This window comes from Coregonus clupeaformis, chromosome 31, assembly GCF_020615455.1.
Source record: "Coregonus clupeaformis isolate EN_2021a chromosome 31, ASM2061545v1, whole genome shotgun sequence".
NCBI lineage: Eukaryota > Metazoa > Chordata > Actinopteri > Salmoniformes > Salmonidae > Coregonus > Coregonus clupeaformis.
Window position 1 is genome coordinate 21,728,727 of NC_059222.1, and position 20,802 is coordinate 21,749,528.

Sequence of the window (20,802 nt, forward strand, 5' to 3'; positions counted from 1 at the left end):
AGCCACATATTACATAGTCAAGAGAAGAGACATGTACTTTTTTCTCTCTATCTATCTTTCTCTCCCTCTCCGTTATGTAATAGATGGCTGGGAGATGTTGGAAGCATGATGTAACCTGACAGACGTGGCATCCTTCCTGCATGTCCCACCATAACCCACCCTCCTCCTCTCCTTCCTCTCTCTGCATGTCCGCACCCATTGACCCAGTCCCAGGACCCCTGCTTCCTCTCATCTGTCTGTCTACTTATCCTCTCTCTCCCTGGGCCGTAAGCGCCTTATGCCCTGTTCATAAACACACACAGGGTTAGGAAGTAACTGATCAGTTACATGTACTGTATTCAGATTACAAAAAACTCTTAACTGTAATCAGTTATGTTACCAGTAAAAAATATTGTCATCAGATTACAGACACTTTTGAAAAACTAGATGATTACTTCTTGGATGACTTTTCAATTCAGAAATTGTGGCACACTTTTAAATACATTATGACACTCAATTCAGCATTGAAAAAAGGCATATATTTAAGTTTGTTCCACCTGAACGAGTCTGACCACAGGTCAGAGACCACTATGATGACAGACCAAATGCATTTGATGGATCCTTTTTGTCTTCTTCTAATGCCTCTTAAAGGGAAAGTAATCCAAAAGTAACTGAAAGTAATCAGATTACGTTAATGAGTTTGGGTCATCTAAAAGTTATGTTACTGATTACAATTCTGGACAGGTAACTAGTAACTGTAACAGATTACATTTAGAAAGCAACCTGCCTAACCCTGAACACACAGCAGCACTGAATCACTGCTATCTAGGAAGAGCTGTTGCCACAAATACATCATCTCTCTTACGCCACACTCTTTTTATAACTCTAGAGATAATTGAACAGGTTTCATTGTCTTACTTTGTTATGCTGAGTTACCCAACTGCCCTGAATTTCAAACGTTTTCTTTGCACTGCCGTCTCTGAGATCTATTTCCTTCCCTTCAAAAGACCCACTTGCTCCCCATCCTCTTCTAAAGTCTCTTTCCTCCCCTCCTTCATTAAAGATTTGGATATCCTATATCTCCCTTAATTCTCTACCCCCTGGCCCACTGCTTAGGTCCCAGCCAATGGCTTGTATAATCATCCCCCACTTCCCTCTTCTCTTATCCAGCGTGGTGTAGCCTACATATTCCTATGTGTTTTGAAGTGGATCTGGGGGGACGGGTGGTGTAGCTGAAGCCCCCTGTCTTGTTCTGTCCCGGCAGAGTGGAGCTGAGGAGGGAGTAGAGACTCTTTCATAATGGACTTATACATGTGCAGATGTGTGGGTTTAGCCTATGTGTATGCGAGAGAGAGGGATGGAGAGGGAGTAGAATTGGAGAGTGACAAGGGGGGGGGGGAGAGAGAGAATGGAGTGGAGAGAGAGAGAGTATCACTGTCAGAGTAAATTCCTTCCTGCTTGTTTACAAGCAACGCGGGGGAGGAAGGGGGGCGCGCGACAGGCAGTCATCTCCCTGTGTCTGTTTTTACATTCCCCTGTTTAACCGTCATGGGAAAAGATCCCCGCACTCATACATAAAAAAAGTGGATGGAATGCAGGGTTTTTTCCATGTTTATTTCTTGTCACTTCATCCGAGCTCTTTGCCACATTAGTGAGCATGGGGCACAAAAAAAAAGAGAAAAGATGGGGTTCCAAACAAATGTGCCGTTGACCTACAGGCAGGAAGTGAATTCACAATGGTGCTACATGTTCAGCATGGCAATGTGTTTGTGTCAGATAAAGAGCGAGTGAGAGGGAGGAGGAGTGTATGAGAGAGAGGTAAAGTGTCTAAATGCGCGTACACATGTGAGCATATTCTTGAATTGACAGCACAGCTGGCTGCATTGTTTGACTGATGCTGAGTGGAAAATTCCTGCTACAACTGAGTATGGAGAGAGGGAAATAGGGAAGAGAGGAGGAGGGGGCCGCTGAGGGGGCAGGGCTAGGGTCCGAAAAGCAATGGAGGGATTGGTTGGCAGGAAAGCTGCCTTTGTGAGATCACAGCCCCCACAACAGCTTCCACCCACATGATGAGTGAGCGGGCTCCCTGCTAAAGATTCTGAGACAAGAAAAGTATCAATGAGAAAACGCCTGCGCATCTGTTATTATGTGTCACTATGTGACTCATTCAAATTTACTAGATAATGGACATTCACATTGATGAAAATGTGTTTTAGTAGAGCTAGGCCTTGTAAAAAAAGAGAACGCAAATTTCAGCATATATTGTCCACCCACTTCTGATTTTTGTTCAATCATATCAGGTGTATATGTGTGCAAAGGTGAGAGCTTGCCCATGCTCTTTTTATTGTCTTGCACATGCTGACCTGAAGCTGTCACGCTTGGGTAATGCAGTATTTCTGCCACCAGAGGGTGACACACAGTCAGGCTGGCCATGTCCTCACCTGCGGGACCCTCACACCATGCTTGCTGTCTGGGAGTGTGAAATTGGGATGATACCCACGGCATCAAGTGTTTATTGTAAAACATAACATGCTAGATTTCACCTGCAATCTAGTGCATGCAATCATCAAAAAACAACAACATGAAAACATGAAGAAAACTTAGACAGCACTTCTAAAAAACACCAGACATCAGAGTTGATCAGTCATGGGGAGAATGCAGTGTGACGTACTGATGAACTGAACAGTGTTAGCAGTCCCATCCATTCAGTCCCATAGCAATGTGACATGACAGGTTCTGTTTACTCATCATTTGCTGCAATGCGTGCATGATGCATTTCCATCCTTGGCTGACTGTAAATGTAAACTGAGCTTAGCAATGGTGCATTTCCAATTAGGATTTACCCAGTGTTTTACCCAAAAGGCTCAGACTTTTCTGTTTCCATCTAGGCGGGCTGGCACCCGTGCATGGCTCTGGCGGACCAGCTCTAACTTGGGACCAAAGCCAGGCCACTGGTACTTTCCAACTGGCATTGACATAACAATGGCTAATTGTGAGCTTTAACACCTTCTCACAAAGCAACAGTCTTGAATGATGCAGAGGTTGTTGATACTGCTCGCCTCAAGTCTTTAGTGTCATACTGCTGATGGAAACACAATAACACTAGAGCCTACATTAACATAGAAGAGTGGCGACCCACTGGTGTGGGGGTAAGTCTAATTGGAAAAGCACCACAAGTGTACTTTTTTCCATAACATTTCTGAAAGCCTCCACTTTTCCACAATCCTTTTTGAAATCTTGAAGATGAAAAAATATAAAGGGCTGTGCAACTGTATAGTCTGTTTATATGTGTTATTATTGCAGTGGAAATATGTGGTGTATGGAAATACAGATATCCCAGTAAGCAAATTGACGTTGAAAATACGTCTTTTAGATGTATTTTCCAGACGTTGACGTCAGGTGCATTTTACGTGCTGAATGAAAGGTGAAAATATGTAATTTACAGACATTGAAAATATGTATTTTTCTGTCATTGATTTTATGGGCAAATTTCAACAGCACATACACTACCGGTCAAACGTTTGGACACACATACTCATTCAAGGGTTTTTCTTAATTGTTACTATTTTCTGCATTGTAGAATAATAGTGACGATATCAAAACTATGAAATGACACAAAAGGAATCATGTAGTAACCAAAAAAGTGTTAAACAAATCAAAATATATTTTATATTTGAGATTTTTCAAATAGCCCTCCTTTGCCTTGATGACAGCTTTGCACACTCTTGGTATTCTCTCAACCAGCTTCATGAGGTAGTCACCTGGAATGCATTTCAATTAACAGGTGTGCCTTCTTAAAAGTTAGCCCTATTTGGTAAAAGACCAAGTCCATATTATGGCAAGAACAGCTCAAATAATCAAAGAGAAGCGACAGTCCATCATTACTTTAAGACATGAAGGTCAGTCAATACGGAACATTTCAAGAACTTTGAAAGTTTCTTCAAGTGCAGTCGCAAAAACCATCAAGCGCTATGATGAAACTGGCTCTCATGAGGACCACCATAGGAATGGAAGACCCAGAGTGTGTACATTCTCATTATATCACAATAATACTTTTTTAAGAGTCTTAATATAGGAAAAAGGAGCGTCAGGTGCAAATAGTCCGGGTAGCCATGATTAGCTGTTCAGCAGTCTTATGGCTTGGGGGTAGAAGCTGTTAAGAAGCCTTTTGGAACTAGACTTGGTGCTCCAGTACTGCTTGCCGTGTGGTAGCAGAGAGAACAGTCTATGACTAGGGTGGCTGGAGTCTTTGACCATTTTTAGGGCCTTCCTCTGACACCGCCTGGTATAGAGGTCCTGGATGGCAGGAAGCTTGGCCCCAGTGATGTACTGGGCCGTACGCACAACCTTCTGTATCCGGTCTCACTGTAATTGACCGTTAATTAAAATAAACACATTTAGCAGCTCCTGGCTTCCACGCATAGCCTACAAGCCACTAATGCAGACCTTTGGAACATCTACATTTTATCCATTTAATATAGCCTACACCTTCACAATAAATTCATTATTTATTTAGACAGGTCTAAAGAAACATGATATCAAGAAAATGTTGTCTGGACCAAATCTGAACCGAACATAGACGTCTATGATTGGTTCAGATTTGGTCCAGTCCAGACCAAATATCAAGGACGTTGATTTTTGGTCTGGACTGGATGGCAGGAAGCTTGGGCCCAGTGATGTACTGGGCCGTACGCACTACCCTCTGTAGTGCCTTGCGGTCAGAGGCCGCAAGGCACTCAACACGGGGGCCCCTCAGGGGTGCGTGCTCAGTCCCCTCCTGTACTCCCTGTTCACCCATGACTGCATGGCCAGGCACGGCTCCAACACCATCATTAAGTTTGCCGACGACACAACAGTGGTAGGCCTGATCACCGACAACGATGAGACAGCCTATAGGGAGGAGGTCAGAGACCTGGCAGTGTGGTGCCAGGATAAAGACAAAGGAGATGATTGTGGACTACAGGAAAAAAAAGAGGACTGAGCACGCCCCCATTCTCATCGACGGGGCTGTAGTGGAACAGGTTGAGAGCTTCAAGTTCCTTGGTGTCCACATCACGAACAAACTAACATTGTCCAAACACACCAAGACAGTTGTGAAGAGGGCACGACAAAGCCTATTCCCCCTCAGGAGACTGAAAAGATTTGGCATGGGTCCTCAGATCCTCAAAAAGCTCTACAACTGCACCATCGAGAGCATCCTGACTAGTTGCATCACCGCCTGGTATGGCAACTGCTCGGCCTCTGACCGCAAGGCACTACAGAGGGTAGTGCGTACGGCCCAGTACATCACTGGGGCCAAGCTTCCTGCCATCCAGTCCAGACCAAAAATCAACGTCCTTGGACGTTGAAATCAAGGCCAGTCCGAAAAGGACCAAATTATTAGTAGTATAAAAAGACGTCCAAAAGATGTCGCCGTCTATAAATGCTTAGTGGAGTGGGTGACAACCGCTCACTCAGGGAGCCAATGTGCCCACATAATCTGTCTTTGGTTTATATACTGTTTCAGTAAAGCAGTGCAGTGTCTGGGAGGGATGGAGAGAGAGGTTAAGGGTTCTGGTGGGGGGACTTGTTGCCAGGCCTTTCTTTGTGTAGGAAACACTGGATCTAAAATTACATTTCCAATGTGAGCTTCACGTCTACCCAACTATCACGACTACTAATCATGAATAAAAATAAAAATCAGGAGTTTCTCTCTCCCCCCTATTTATTACCTGCCAGCTACTATTATATAATACCCACTCTGCAATGCACGGGCACAGAAATATAGCTTGCTAAGCTGAGACAAAGCTTTTTTTCTTCTGATACAGTTGAAGTCGGAAGTTTACATACATCTTAGCCAAATACGTTTAAACTCAGTTTTTCACAATTCCTGACAATTAATCCTAGTAAAAATTGTCTTAGGTCAGTTAGGATCACCACTTTATTTTAAGAATGTGAAATGTCAGAATAATAGTAGAGAAAAGTTATTTATTTCAGCTTTTATTTCTTTCATCACATTCCCAGTGGGTCAGAAGTTTACATACACTCAATTAGTATTTGGTAGCATTGCCTTTAAATTGTTTAACTTGGGTCAAACGTTTCGGGTAGCCTTCCACAAGCTTCCCAGAATAAGTTGGGTAAATGTTGGCCCATTCCTCCTGACAGAGCTGGTGTAACTGAGTCAGGTTTGTAGGCCTCCTTGCTCGCACACGCTTTTTCAGTTCTGCCCACAAATTGTCTATAGGATTGAGGTCAGGGCTTTGTGATGGCCACTCCAATACCTTGACTTTGTTGTCCTTAAGCCATTTTGCCACAACTTTGGAAGTACAGTGGGGGAAAAAAGTATTTAGTCAGCCACCAATTGTGCAAGTTCTCCCACTTAAAAAGATGAGAGAGGCCTGTAATTTTCATCATAGGTACACGTCAACTATGACAGACAAAATGAGAAAAAAAAATCCAGAAAATCACATTGTAGGATTTTTTATGAATTTATTTGCAAATTATGGTGGAAAATAAGTATTTGGTCAATAACAAAAGTTTCTCAATACTTTGTTATATACCCTTTGTTGGCAATGACACAGGTCAAACGTTTTCTGTAAGTCTTCACACGGTTTTCATACACTGTTGCTGGTATTTTGGCCCATTCCTCCATGCAGATCTCCTCTAGAGCAGTGATGTTTTGGGGCTGTCGCTGGGCAACACAGACTTTCAACTCCCTCCAAAGATTTTCTATGGGGTTGAGATCTGGAGACTGGCTAGGCCACTCCAGGACCTTGAAATGCTTCTTACGAAGCCACTCCTTCGTTGCCCGGGTGGTGTGTTTGGGATCATTGTCATGCTGAAAGACCCAGCCACGTTTCATCTACAATGCCCTTGCTGATGGAAGGAGGTTTTCACTCAAAATCTCACGATACATGGCCCCATTCATTCTTTCCTTTACACGGATCAGTCGTCCTGGTCCCTTTGCAGAAAAACAGCCCCAAAGCATGATGTTTCCACCCCCATGCTTCACAGTAGGTATGGTGTTCTTTGGATGCAACTCAGCATTCTTTGTCCTCCAAACACGACGAGTTGAGTTTTTACCAAAAAGTTATATTTTGGTTTCATCTGACCATATGACATTCTCCCAATCCTCTTATGGATCACCCAAATGCACTCTAGCAAATTTCAGACGGGCCTGGACATGTACTGGCTTAAGCAGGGGGACACGTCTGGCACTGCAGGATTTGAGTCCCTGGCGGCGTCGTATGTTACTGATGGTAGGCTTTGTTACTTTGGTCCCAGCTCTCTGCAGGTCATTCACTAGGTCCCCTCGTGTGGTTCTGGGATTTTTGCTCACCGTTCTTGTGATCATTTTGACCCCACGGGGTGAGATCTTGCGTGGAGCCCCAGATCGAGGGAGATTATCAGTGGTCTTGTATGTCTTCCATTTCCTAATAATTGCTCCAACAATTGATTTCTTCAAACCAAGCTGCTTACCTATTGCAGATTCAGTCTTCCCAGCCTGGTGCAGGTCTACAATTTAGTTTCTGGTGTCCTTTGACAGCTCTTTGGTCTTGGTCATAGTGGAGTTTGGAGTGTGACTGTTTGAGGTTGTGGACAGGTGTCTTTTATACTGATAACAAGTTCAAACAGGTGCCATTAATACAGGTAACGAGTGGAGGACAGAGGAGCCTCTTAAAGAAGAAGTTACAGGTCTGTGAGAGCCAGAAATCTTGCTTGTTTGTAGGTGACCAAATACTTATTTTCCACCATAATTTGCAAATAAATTCATTAAAAATCCTACAATGTGATTTTCTGGATTTCTTTTCTCAATTTGTCTGTCATAGTTGACGTGTACCTATGATGGAAATTACAGGCCTCTCTCATCTTTTTAAGTGGGAGAACTTGCACAATTGGTGGCTGACTAAATACTTTTTTTCCCCACTGTATGCTTGGGGACATTGTCCATTTGAATACCCATTTGCGACCAAGTTTGAACTTCCTGACTGATGTCTTGAGATGTTGCTTCAATATATCCACATAATTTTCCTTCCTCATGATGCCATCTATTTAGATGTCCTAACCGACTTGCCAAAACTATAGTTTGTTAACAAGAAATTTGTGGAGTGTTTGAAAAACGAGTTTTAATGACTCCAACCTAAGTGTATGTAAACTTCCGACTTCAACTGTATATCTGCTTACCCCATGATATTGGCAGGCTCAGGTTACCCACCGTTAACAAAGGTATGGAGGAGGAGGAGGAGGAGACAATAACAGACCAGGGAGCGGGGGAATGTAAATTTAGTCACATATTTATTACATAAATATATATAGTAAAATAGACCAGCGACAATTACCATAAAAATATCTTCCTTTAAAATCCTGACCATAAACAAAGATTTGAAAATCACACACTGACATTTACAAACACGCTGATTGTCTGGACCTGTCATAAGCAGCCCACCACAAAAACCTGACATCACACCACCCACTGGAGGGGGAAGGGTTCAGATGCTAGGGCGGGAAGGGGGATGGGACGAGGGTACAGGTTCAGGAGGAAGGGGGTGGAGTTTGGGGTGGGGTTGGTTCGTGCTGGTAGGTGTGATGACAGTGTGGGTGGTGTGAGAGGAGATCACAGTAGATATTCGGAGGTTTTGTGTGTGTGTGTGTGTGTGTTTTAAGAGAGAGGAGAGTATTTTGCCCAGAGCTTGCCTACAGCCTGCCTGTGTTTGACTAGCTTGTGTTTGTCCCTGTGCTTTGTGGGAATGGATTCTGAATACAGTTTGTCATGTCCTTGTAACAGTGACTGCATCTGAGATAGAGAAACAAATAGAAAGTCTCAGATCCCTACTGGTGGTGTACTGTCTTTAACCAGTTGAAGGCCACATGTTTGTCTGTGTACCCTGCTGAAAAAAGCAGCATAGACCCGCATACATTTCAAGCTGGTCCATGCTGGTCTATGCTGGTCAGTACTGGTTGGATGCTGGTCAAGCTGGTCTGACCAGCATGGTCTACCTGGTTCTGCTGGCCGACCAGCATGGGCTAGCTCAGGGGTAGGCAACCCTGTTCCTGGAGCTAATTCCCACGGGGGGCCAGTATGAAAAATGTATGAACTCACTAATTGTAAGTCGCTCTGGATAAGAGCGTCTGCTAAATGACTAAAATGTCCCAAAAAATCAGTTCAGTGATCAGTGCCTAAATTCAACACACCTGGTCTCCCAGGTCGGTTCAATCAAAAACATGAAGTGCCCAAGGCCGTAGGAGCTACATATGAGGACACCGAGATAAAAAAAAAAATTTTGGGGGGGGAACTCAGTCAGGGTCTCAACTTACTGATGAGAGTTAGAATAGTAGAATACATGCTATTTCGAAACTTGGTTGTGCATTAGAAGTTTTCCTCTTGTTATATGTCACTCACTGTCAGTCATTCAATTAGCCCATGTCAGTAAACAATATTTAGATTGGTAAATTAGGGTAGTTAGTCTAGCCAGCTATCTAAATTTGTAGTAATCACGTGCCCAGGGGCCCTGACCTCCAGGGGGCCCCCATTGCTTTTGTTAGTCATGCTCAGATATCATATTAACATGGCATAAGTCATGGCAAAATGTCTAAAACTTATTTGTTTACCTTTTGTTAATAAAATACTAAGTATTAAATGATCGTTTATAATCCTGGTGAGTTAATGTGTAGCTGCTAATTGTATAGATAAATAGGCTATGCGTTTGTAGATCGACTGAGGTTAATGAAGCTACAGCAACCAATGTGATAATGGCTGGGATAATTTTTCCTTATTTTTGCTGTTCTCCAAATAGCATTTTAGAGTTTGTAAAGTGTATAGAAATGCAGTAAATGAGCTTCAACTTTCTCACTGAAACTCAAACCCTGGCTACGGCCCTGGAAGTGCCTGCGACACTCCAGGACCAGTGTTGCCTACACCTGGTCGCTGGTTATGCTGGCATAACCGTTGTGTTTTTGCTGGTGACCACATTGTATAAACCATAACTTGTTTTTACAGTAACTTACTGGCAGCGTTACCTGGTTTAACAGTACATTACTGTAAAAAAACAAATGTACTGTTCAACCAAAATTTCTTTGGAATTTACAGTAACATACTGTAACTTTTTGTACAGTAACGTACAGGTAACTGGCTGCCAGTAAGTTACCGTAAAAACAACTTATGTTTTTTAAAGTGTACTTTTAGTTTACGGTTTACGCAGCTTTTTGGCCATTAGCCAACTGGCATTTCTCAATGAGTTTAAAGCACGTGAATGCATCCAACTGGTATTTATGACTTCACAACTTGTACATTTCCACCTCCCACTTGGTTACGAACGCAGCATTACTTTCACAGTACTTTGAAATGTAGGTGGGGGCAATGTGCTGGCGGGGGCTCATTAGCATATTTGGGGGCATGATCTAAAATATGTTGTATTTGTGCCAACCGTTAGTAGAAGTGTTGTACCAATGTAAAATGTTGATGAAGGTTGAGCACCTCATTTGTCCACTCCCAGTTCTGCAATCTTTGTAAGAGCGTGTGACAATCAAGAGCTGCATTGTTAAGAGGTGACTGCATGTTCCAGTAACTTAATGGCAGTTGGTTACTGGGAAGTTCATGTTTAATGTTCAATAACATACTGTCAGCTTGCGGCAAGTAGTTATTATACAATTCACAGTAACTTACTGTGGCTGATCTCTGCCACGCTCGCTGACCTGATGGTGTTGCAGGAAGGTCGATTTGCTGCCAACCAAGAGGTTGAGGCCAGGTGAGGCTGGGTCTCAAGTGTGCTCACCACAAAGAAAGCTTGTTAGTTGTCAGCTAATGTTATAAGCTTTCTTGTAATCAGAAAAGTTCACTGAAGGTACCGCAAGCTTCTGGTAGCTAGTTGCAAGTAAGTTACTGTGCTTTTTACAATAACTTACTGACAGCTGGTTGCCAATTAGGTAATGCAAAATTCACAGCAACTAACTTCCATTAAGTGACTGTGAAATGCACAGTAACTTCTTAACATTGCAGTTCTTTAATGTCACATGCTCTTTACAAAGATTCCAGAACTGACAGTGTTAAAAGAGGTGCTCAACCTTTGACAACATAACCATCAACCCCTTAAACTGGTACAACATTTCTACTGACGGTTGGCACAAATACATGTATATTAGATCACACACACAAATATGCTAATGAGCCCCACTGGTACATTGCCCCCACCTACATTTCAAAGTGCAGTGATGATTGTACCTTATATTCAAAATATTGGGTAGAAAAATATGACATTATACTAGATTATCTGCACATGTACCCTAAAAGGAACCGACAAGTACCATGGGAGTTTGACCTTTTTGTACCCCAGGGAACAACACTGTACCCTAACTGTGTCCTAAAGCAATTTTTTAAAGTTTGTGTTGTCAGATAATCTGACAATTATTGACTTGATTCTGGGCAACTTTTAGCAAAGTGCAGAAATTTATTTTTGCCATTAAATCTATGGTCAACCATTAGCAACCAAGAGGTGGTGAGTTCAAATCCCAAGTTAGGTATAGTCTCAAGTAACCAGCATTCAGAAGCATACTGTCCTTTTACAGCAATAACACCTTAATTCAGCTGTAAAACTTCTGTAATTAGTTGTCGTTTACCGTACTTTCACTGCAACCAGTAGTGTACCGTAAAATTACAGGAACTTTTTTAACAGTGTAGCATTTCATTGCATGAAAGGAAAACATGGTGGAGAGGGAAAGAACAGAATGGTTCTTCACAACCATCACAGCAGTAAAGAACCCTTCCTGATTTTTTTTTGTGTATGCTGGTCCAGCATTGTCTAGCTGGTCAAGCTGGTCTGCAAAACCACACCCATAATTATCCTATTTCCCATCATGCTCTATTGCAGTTTTATTTTTTATAATTGTTTGTTTCAATATCTGTGTTTTTGCATGTACATTGATCGATTCATTAATCAATTAATTACACAAAGATAAATAACATACATTTTTCTAAACTAATCCAATCTGTTTGTTGGATTTATTGCACCCGTTACTGAAATGGTTGTTCCAGTTTAGATGGTTTAGGTAGTGTCATTTATTAATCTTTTTAACCTAGGCAGTCATTCTAGCGAATTATTGGCTATCCCCACTCAGATTGGATTCCAGTAGGAATTAGACATCACTTTGCAGGCCAGCATAATGTGACTTGACGCAGGTTTTGTGGGTGACCAGCATATGCTGGTACACTGGTGACCAGTTTCTAAAACACAGATAAGGCTGGTCACCAGCAACAACACAACAAAGGCTGGTCACCAGTGAAAACACAACAAAGGCTGGTCAACCGGGGAAAACACATTAAAGGATGGTCACCTGCGAAAACACAACAAGTCTGGTCACCAGCGAAAACACAACAAAAGCTGGTCACCAGCGAAACCACAACGAAGTTTGGTTTCCAGTGAAAAACATAACGAAGGCTGGTCACCAGCCTATGCTGGTCAATACTGTTTTTTTCAGCAGGGTACTGTGTCCTCTCTGGCCACCACAGGTTACGGCAGTCTCAGATCAAGACTAAAGCCTTGATAGATTTACATGTACTGCTGGCTGAAGGGTTTGAATTCTGTTTTATGTAACAATAACCACAAATATAATGAGAAGTTAGCGAACAACTTTTTTGAAGAAAAAAAAAACATTCATTAGAAAAAGGACACAAATATCCATCAAAACAACATCAAGTGACACAAAAATGACTCGAACCAGAGAAAATAAAATTGAACCCATCGATATTGAGGTCACCTCTGCGTCTTTCCATTAGTCAAATTTGGCAAGATAAAACCCATAGCTTTGAATCAGGTGTCATGTTGAAGTGCACCGTCAAGACCTTTTGAAGAAAATTGGCACGTGGCCTCTCTCTGGATAGAACAGTGGATTGCAAAAGTTCAGGTGATAGACAGCGACACAAAATGATCACACACACATCTGTACAACAAAACATCAGCCAGAATGTAGTCCCTATTCCAGGACTGGAGAACAGTGGAGACATAGTAAGAGAGGCAGTTTGACATGGACCCTTCTGTCAGCACCAGCTACTGTAGACTGGATTTAGTAGTGGGTAAAGTACTGTAGTACAGTACTAGGTATTGGTAAACTATGGACTCAATTAGTCTGTGTGGAAATTCTGTGTGAAAACGTTTGATCCTTTTGCTGGAATTCTAAACTAGCTTAACAGAGGATTTCTCTGGTTTTGCATACAATAAAATGCTATAGTAGAGTATTAGCCAATGGGATTGCAGGGTGCAATCTGTGCTAGGAGGGTGCATGTCAGAGCAGTGCCTTGAAAAAGACAGGAAACACATTTGATGGACAGCATGGGAACAGGAGGGGTTAAGGAAAGCACCCTTTGAGGCCTCACTTTCAAACCTGAGCAGTCCCAACCGATCAAACTTTACATATGCATTCATACATATGGCTTGCTAATTCTCTAATCCATTTTTTCCCTAATAGTGTACATTCCTTGCTGTCTAGGCATATAATCTCCGCCACACCATTTACAAAAATATCTCCACGATTAGAAATTTCAATAGACACATACAGTGCCTTGCAAAAGTATTCATCCCCCTTGGCATTTTTCCTATTTTGTTGCATTACAACCTGTAATTTAAATGGATTTTTATTTGGATTTCATGTAATGGACATACACAAAATAGTCCAAATTGGTGAAGTGAAATGAAAAAAATAACTTGTTTCAAACAATTCTAAAGAAATAAATAACGGAAAAGTGGTGCGTGCATATGTATTCACCCCCTTTGCTATGAAGCCCCTAAATAAGATCTGGTGCAACCAATTACCTTCAGAAGTCACATAATTAGTTATATTGCACACAGGTGGACTTTATTTAAGTGTCACATGATCTCAGTATATATACACCTGTTCTGAAAGGCCCTAGAGTCTGCAACACCACTAAGCAAGGGGCACCACCTAGCAAGCGACACCATGAAGACCAAGGAGCTCTCCAAACAGGTCAGGGACAAAGTTGTGGAGAAGAACAGATCAGGGTTGGGTTATAAAAAAATATCAGAAACTTTGAACATCCCACGGAGCACCATTAAATCCATTATTAAAAAATGGAAAGAATATGGTACCACAACAAACCTGCCAAGAGAGGGCCGCCCACCAAAACTCACGGACCAGGCAAGGAGGGCATTAATCAGAGGCAACAAAGAGACCAAAGATAACCCTGAAGGAGCTGCAAAGCTCCTCAGCGGAGATTGGAGTATCTGTCCATAGGACCACTTTAAGCCGTATCCTCCACAGAGCTGGGCTTTACAGATGAGTGGCCAGAAAAAAGCCAATGCTTAAAGAAAAAAAGAAGCAAACACGTTTGGTGTTTGCCAAAAGGCATGTGGGAGACTCCCCAAACATATGGAAGAAGGTACTCTGGTCAGATGAGACTAAAATTGTGCTTTTTGGCCATCAAGGAAAACGCTATGTCTGGCGCAAACCCAACACCTCTCATCACCCCGAGAACACCATCCCCACAGTGAAGCATGGTGGTGGCAGCATCATGCTGTGGGGATGTTTGTCATCGGCAGGGACTGGGAAACTGGTCAGAATTGAAGGAATGATGGCGCTAAATACAGGGAAATTCTTGAGGGAAACCTATTTCAGTTTTCCAGAGATTTGAGACTGGGACGGAGGTTCACCTTCCAGCAGGACAATGACCCTAAGCATACTGCTAAAGCAACACTTGAGTGGTTTAAGGGGAAACATTTAAATGTCTTGGAATGGCCAGACCTAGTCAAAGCCCAGACCTCAATCCAATGAGAATCTGTGGTATGACTTAAAGATTGCTGTACACCAGCGGAACCTATCCAACTTGAAGGAGCTGGAGCAGTTTTGCCTTGAAGAATGGGTCAAAATCCCAGTGGCTAGATGTGCCAAGCTTATAGAGACATACCCCAAGAGACTTGCAGCTGTAATTGCTGCAAAAGGTGGCTCTCCAAAGTATTGATTTTGGGGGGGTGAATAGTTATGCATTCTCAAGTTTCTGTTTTTTTGTCTTATTTCTTGTTTGTTTCACAATAAAAAATATTTTGCATCTTCAAAGTGGTATGCATGTTGTGTAAATCAAATGATACAACCCCCCCACATTTTTTTTATTTCAGGTTGTAAGGCAACAAAATAGGAAAAATGACAAGGGGGGTGAATACTTTCGCAAGCCACTGTAGGTAGTCCAAGCAGCATAAAGCCGAGCAACCAACTCATCAACTATAATCACCTGTCTTCAAAAGCTCCTAAAGGCACTACCTATTTCTGCTAATAACTAATTGGACAAATTTGGCCTAGTAGGTAACAGACTCAATACAGGACAATCTGACGAATCGCCAGAGCAATTGCTTCACTCCCATTCATAGATCTTCACACGTTATAATATTCACAGCTCTCCATGCCTGAGACAGTGAGCAGGCCACAGTGCAGGTCAAGGAGAGGAGCTCCATGTGCCATAGAGGGGGCATAGTGCTTTGTAATGACTATAGTCACGTGTTCCATCTTACTCAACTTACTACTGTACACAAGCACATCTCGAGGAGGGCTTACCGACACCTAACAGAGACAACTTTTAACAGTTAAAGCACTTCACAACACAAAATGTCGCACACAAGTGCGTGAGCTACCTCTTTCTCTATATCATGCACACACACACGGATGCAGGCACGCGCGCACACACACACTCCCTCTAACTCCTTTTTCCTGTTATCGTTGGCAGGATTAACATGGCAATCTGGTTCTTTCATTAGATCCCTCCGATCTCTGAACTCAAAGAGGTTTTCTCTTGCATCTGTTGCATCAGAATTGCCTTCATGGGGGTGTTTGCTCTAGTCATTTCTACTTCTCTGTGACGATATCCTCATAAGGTTATTCTCAGGAAACCTAAGCTGGAAAAACCAAGCAAACATACAGTGGGGCAAAAAAGTATTTAGTCAGCCACCAATTGTGCAAGTTCTCCCACTTAAAAAGATGAGAGAGGCCTGTAATTTTCATCATAGGTACACGTCAACTATGACAGACAAAATGAGAAAATAAATTCCAGAAAATCACATTGTAGGATTTTTAATGCATTTATTTGCAAATTATGGTGGAAAATAAGTATTTGGTCAATAACAAAAAAGTTTCTCAATACTTTGTTATATACCCTTTGTTGGCAATGACACAGGTCAAACGTTTTCTGTAAGTCTTCACAAGGTTTTCACACACTGTTGCTGGTATTTTGGCCCATTCCTCCATGCAGATCTCCTCTAGAGCAGTGATGTTTTGGGGCTGTCGCTGGGCAACACGGATTTTCAACTCCCCTCCAAAGATTTTCTATGGGGTTGAGATCTGGAGACTGGCTAGGCCACTCCAGGACCTTGAAATGCTTCTTACAAAGCCACTCCTTCGTTGCCCGGGCGGTGTGTTTGGGATCATTGTCATGCTGAAAGACCCAGCCACGTTTCATCTTCAATGCCCTTGCTGATGGAAGGAGGTTTTCACTCAAAATCTCACGATACATGGCCCCATTCATTCTTTCCTTTACACGGATCAGTCGTCCTGGTCCCTTTGCAGAAAAAACAGCCCCAAAGCATGATGTTTCCATCCCCATGCTTCACAGTAGGTATGGTGTTCTTTGGATGCAACTCAGCATTCTTTGTACTCCAAACACGACGAGTTGAGTTTTTACCAAAAAGTTATATTTTGGTTTCATCTGACCATATGACATTCTCCCAATCCTCTTCTGGATCATCCAAATGCACTCTAGAAAACTTCAGACGGGCCTGGACATGTACTGGCTTAAGCAGGGGGACACAGCAGGATTTGAGTCCCTGGCGGCGTAGTGTGTTACTGATGGTAAGCTTTGTTACTTTGGTCCCAGCTCTCTGCAGGTCATTCACTAGGTCCCCCCGTGTGGTTCTGGGATTTTTGCTCACCGTTCTTGTGATCATTTTGACCCCACGGGGTGAGATCTTGCGTGGAGCCCCAGATCGAGGGAGATTATCAATGGTGTTGTATGTCTTCCATTTCCTAATAATTGCTCCCACAGTTGATTTCTTCAAACCAAGCTGCTTACCTATTGCAGATTCAGTCTTCCCAGCCTGGTGCAGGTCTACAATTTTGTTTCTGGTGTCCTTTGACAGCTCTTTGGTCTTGGCCATAGTGGAGTTTGGAGTGTGACTGTTTGAGGTTGTGGACAGGTGTATTTTATACTGATAACAAGTTCAAACAGGTGCCATTAATACAGGAAACGAGGGGAGGACAGAGGAGCCTCTTAAAGAAGAAGTTACAGGTCTGTGAGAGCCAGAAATCTTGCTTGTTTGTAGGTGACCAAATACTTATTTTCCACCATAATTTGCAAATAAATTCATTAAAAATCCTACAATGTGATTTTCTGGATTTTTTTCTCTCAATTTGTCTGTCATAGTTGACGTGTACCTATGATGAAAATTACAGGCATCTCTCATCTTTTTAAGTGGGAGAACTTGCACAATTGGTGGCTGACTAAATACTTTTTTCCCCACTGTACATAGGCCTATCTTTCCCCCAAGATCCCAACTCTGTTACCTGCATTTTTTCAAAGCAAACCAATGAACATCCACACGAATCATCGATGTCTATATAAAATACTGCAGTACAGTGTCACAAAGGAGCAATACAAAACGCAATCAGTAAGGCAGCCGTTTCAAAACCTGCAATGCCTCTAGTGCCAAAAACAAGAGAACCCAGGACAGATGTAACACTATGAACAGTCTGGTTTCCATTTGCAAGCAGAAAGTAATTCCAGCTGAGCCCCTTTAAAGCATTACTACCCACTCGCATTCTGCACTTGTGAGTTACAACCCCTAACGGTTCCCAATCCCCCCCCTCCTCCCCAGCCTATTGGGCGGCAGGTAGCCTAGCGGTCAGAGCGTTGGGCCAGTAACCGAAAGGTTTCTAGTTAGAATCCCAGAGCCAACAAGGTGAAAAATCGGTCAATCTGCCCTTGAGCAAGGCACTTAACCCTAATTGCTCCAGGGTTGCCGTCAATATTGGCTGATCCCTGGCTGTGACCCCACTCTTCTAGGGTGTCTCGGGGAGTTGGGATATGCAAAAAACACATTTCCACACTCGTCCAGGTTACCCACTTGTATATGGAGTGAAACAGGACAAATATAAGCACTCCCTATTTGACCTATTTAACACGTCATTGGCTACATTCTTCAAGGGAAATAATAATTTTAGTCTATGACAAGGCTGTTTTACAGAAATCTGTCTCGTACTGCGGCCTCAAAAGATGCTTAGGGAGTAGGGGAGAACACAGGTCAGTGCATGGTCAGCACAGCACGCATCCACAACACACACAGAGGCACATACACATACAAACCGACAAAGACGGACACGCACGCAACACACACGTACATACAAACACAAACACACACACACCACAAATAAATTTGAGCCATACCAAGCTTCCAATGCATCACTAAGTATTGGCATTAAGCACACCTAAATAGAACAGGCCTGTGGACAGAGGAGCAAAGCTTTTCCTCAGATGGTGAATTGCTGCCATATTGGATGGAAGCCATGAAGTGGACCATTCGCTAACTGTGTGGGGGAGCTGAGTATTGCTGCCTACTCTGTAGCTGTAAAGGGAACGCGCATAGACCGGAAAATCAAGCAGGGATCCACTGTCTGTGATTGTTACAATCTATTTTGTACACTGTGTGTCTGTGTGTAGTAAGCAAAGGTGGGACATGTGATTCCTTCTGGACCATAGGGTATAATTGTTTTTGTCTGGGGGCAAGGAACTGGCCCAAACACAGAAAACTCCTGTGTGAGTGTTCACCGTGCTGTCAGTGTTTATCACCTAACACACAAACACACGCACGTACGGTCACTCACAGACACACACACACTGAAGCAGACAGACATTATGAATACAGGCAGACAGAGACAGAGAGACATACGCACAAACACACGCACAGAAATACTCTCTCATTTGAACAAAGCTATGAGGTTATGGTGCTGTTTCTTTGCATGATCAGTATGAGAAAGGATAAGGGGAAAGAAATGGAAAACCAACGAGAGGGAGCACAGTACAAACAGTACATAACATAACATTCTCCATCCATAGGGCAAAAAATATGAGCTAACAATTGTGGTTCATCTAAGGTTTATCATCATTTATTTAGAAAATGTTATTTTTACCTGAGAGAACCCTTCAATAACTTTCTTATCCAGTCCGAGAAACAAGTGTGTCTGTGAGTGTGCATGTTTAGAGTGGGTCACGGTGTTGTAGCCAACGCTCTCATGGGTCATGAGTGTTAAAACCAGCCATGCAAATTTATATTGTCTCACAGTAAATCACCTAATAGGGTCTGACAAGACCAGTTAAACTACAGCACCACTCGCTCACATATTGCACTTCATTAAAAGCTCATCCAAAATCATTTGTTAAATTTTTTTGTCAACTGCTATGGCTTCGAGGCTACAGCGCCACAAATATAATGGTTGAACTAATTCAAAGTAATAGTTCAAATGTTGCAAGCGCTATTTGGCCATTATCGGGTGCAATCAGTGTATTTCAACTCTTTGTGCTGACACAATCATTAACTGTTTTTATATTATATTCTCCAGAAAGACTCTAGAATCTAGGCTACTGAAAGTGCATCTCAACTACATACATGCTGCTATGTCAGGGCTGCCTAACCCTTTTCCTGGAGATCTACTGTCCTGTGGGTTTTCAGTCCAACCTTAAAACCTACAGGACAGTAGATCTCCAGGAAGAGGGTTGGGCAGCCCTGTGCTATGTCATTTCACAGCGGGTTGAAGCTGTCTTGTTTATGTGTGGTGACTTGGTTTGTTCAATGGTTGTTCATCAGTGCATTCGCTCGTGTCTCCGAGTTGTCTGGCCTTTGACCTCCATGATGAGAGGTGAGAGATCATCCTGCCATTGCACACGTTACTCGCATCTCACCAACGTACGTCACTCACCACCCACTGAGCACCATAACGTCTTGAATTACATTCATTTGGCCACTAGATTAAATATTTTAAAGCTCATCTATGCAAGTGTTTCTTTTTTTTCACTTATCTTTCTAAAAGAACGATACAAAGATAGAATTTAGGGACTCGTCTGAGGCTGCATGGGCCTTGTTAGGTAGCACCGAATCGATCCACTGAACCATGAGAGCGTTGTATCATGTAGACAAATACTGTTACACAGATACATACACATCACACACACACACACACTGATTCTGGAGCAGTTTACAACAGCACAACTCTTCTACGACAGTGCCCTTCCAACACTTGGCCTTTTGCCATTTCAACAAGTAGACTTGCTGGACCCCAGGGACCAGCCGGTGAGCTGGGTCATGGTTGGAACCAGAGCCTTTGAGTATCCCGTCAACCCTGGGCCCCACTCACTTGACAGCCCTGACCCTCGGCCCGCACAGATTAGCAAGGGTCTTTGCTCCCAGATCAAATAAGGACCACTGGGATTCATGCAGTTGAGTTGACAAGGTTGAAACTGCTTTAATATAAACATGACTGCCAGTCTGCCTCGCCAGTAAAGGGAGCACACTTTTGGGGGGGGTTGTAGGGGATTTGCATAGACATCTTACTACTTGCGTTTCTTTTTTTGTCTTCACAAAACTCTACATTTGGCATAGGTGGAGCAAACACAACCCCAAAAAACAAACTGTCACAGATAATCTCCTTCCTCTTCCCATGTGTCAGCCTGTTGGACTGAACCATGCTAAGACTGCTGATGAAAAGACAGGGGTGTTGGGGGATTCTATTAAATGGGCTTTCCCAAATGAAGATGTAGCGGGCAGTAGCCAGGCAAGCTGAGGTTTAGGCGTAGCTTTATATTGG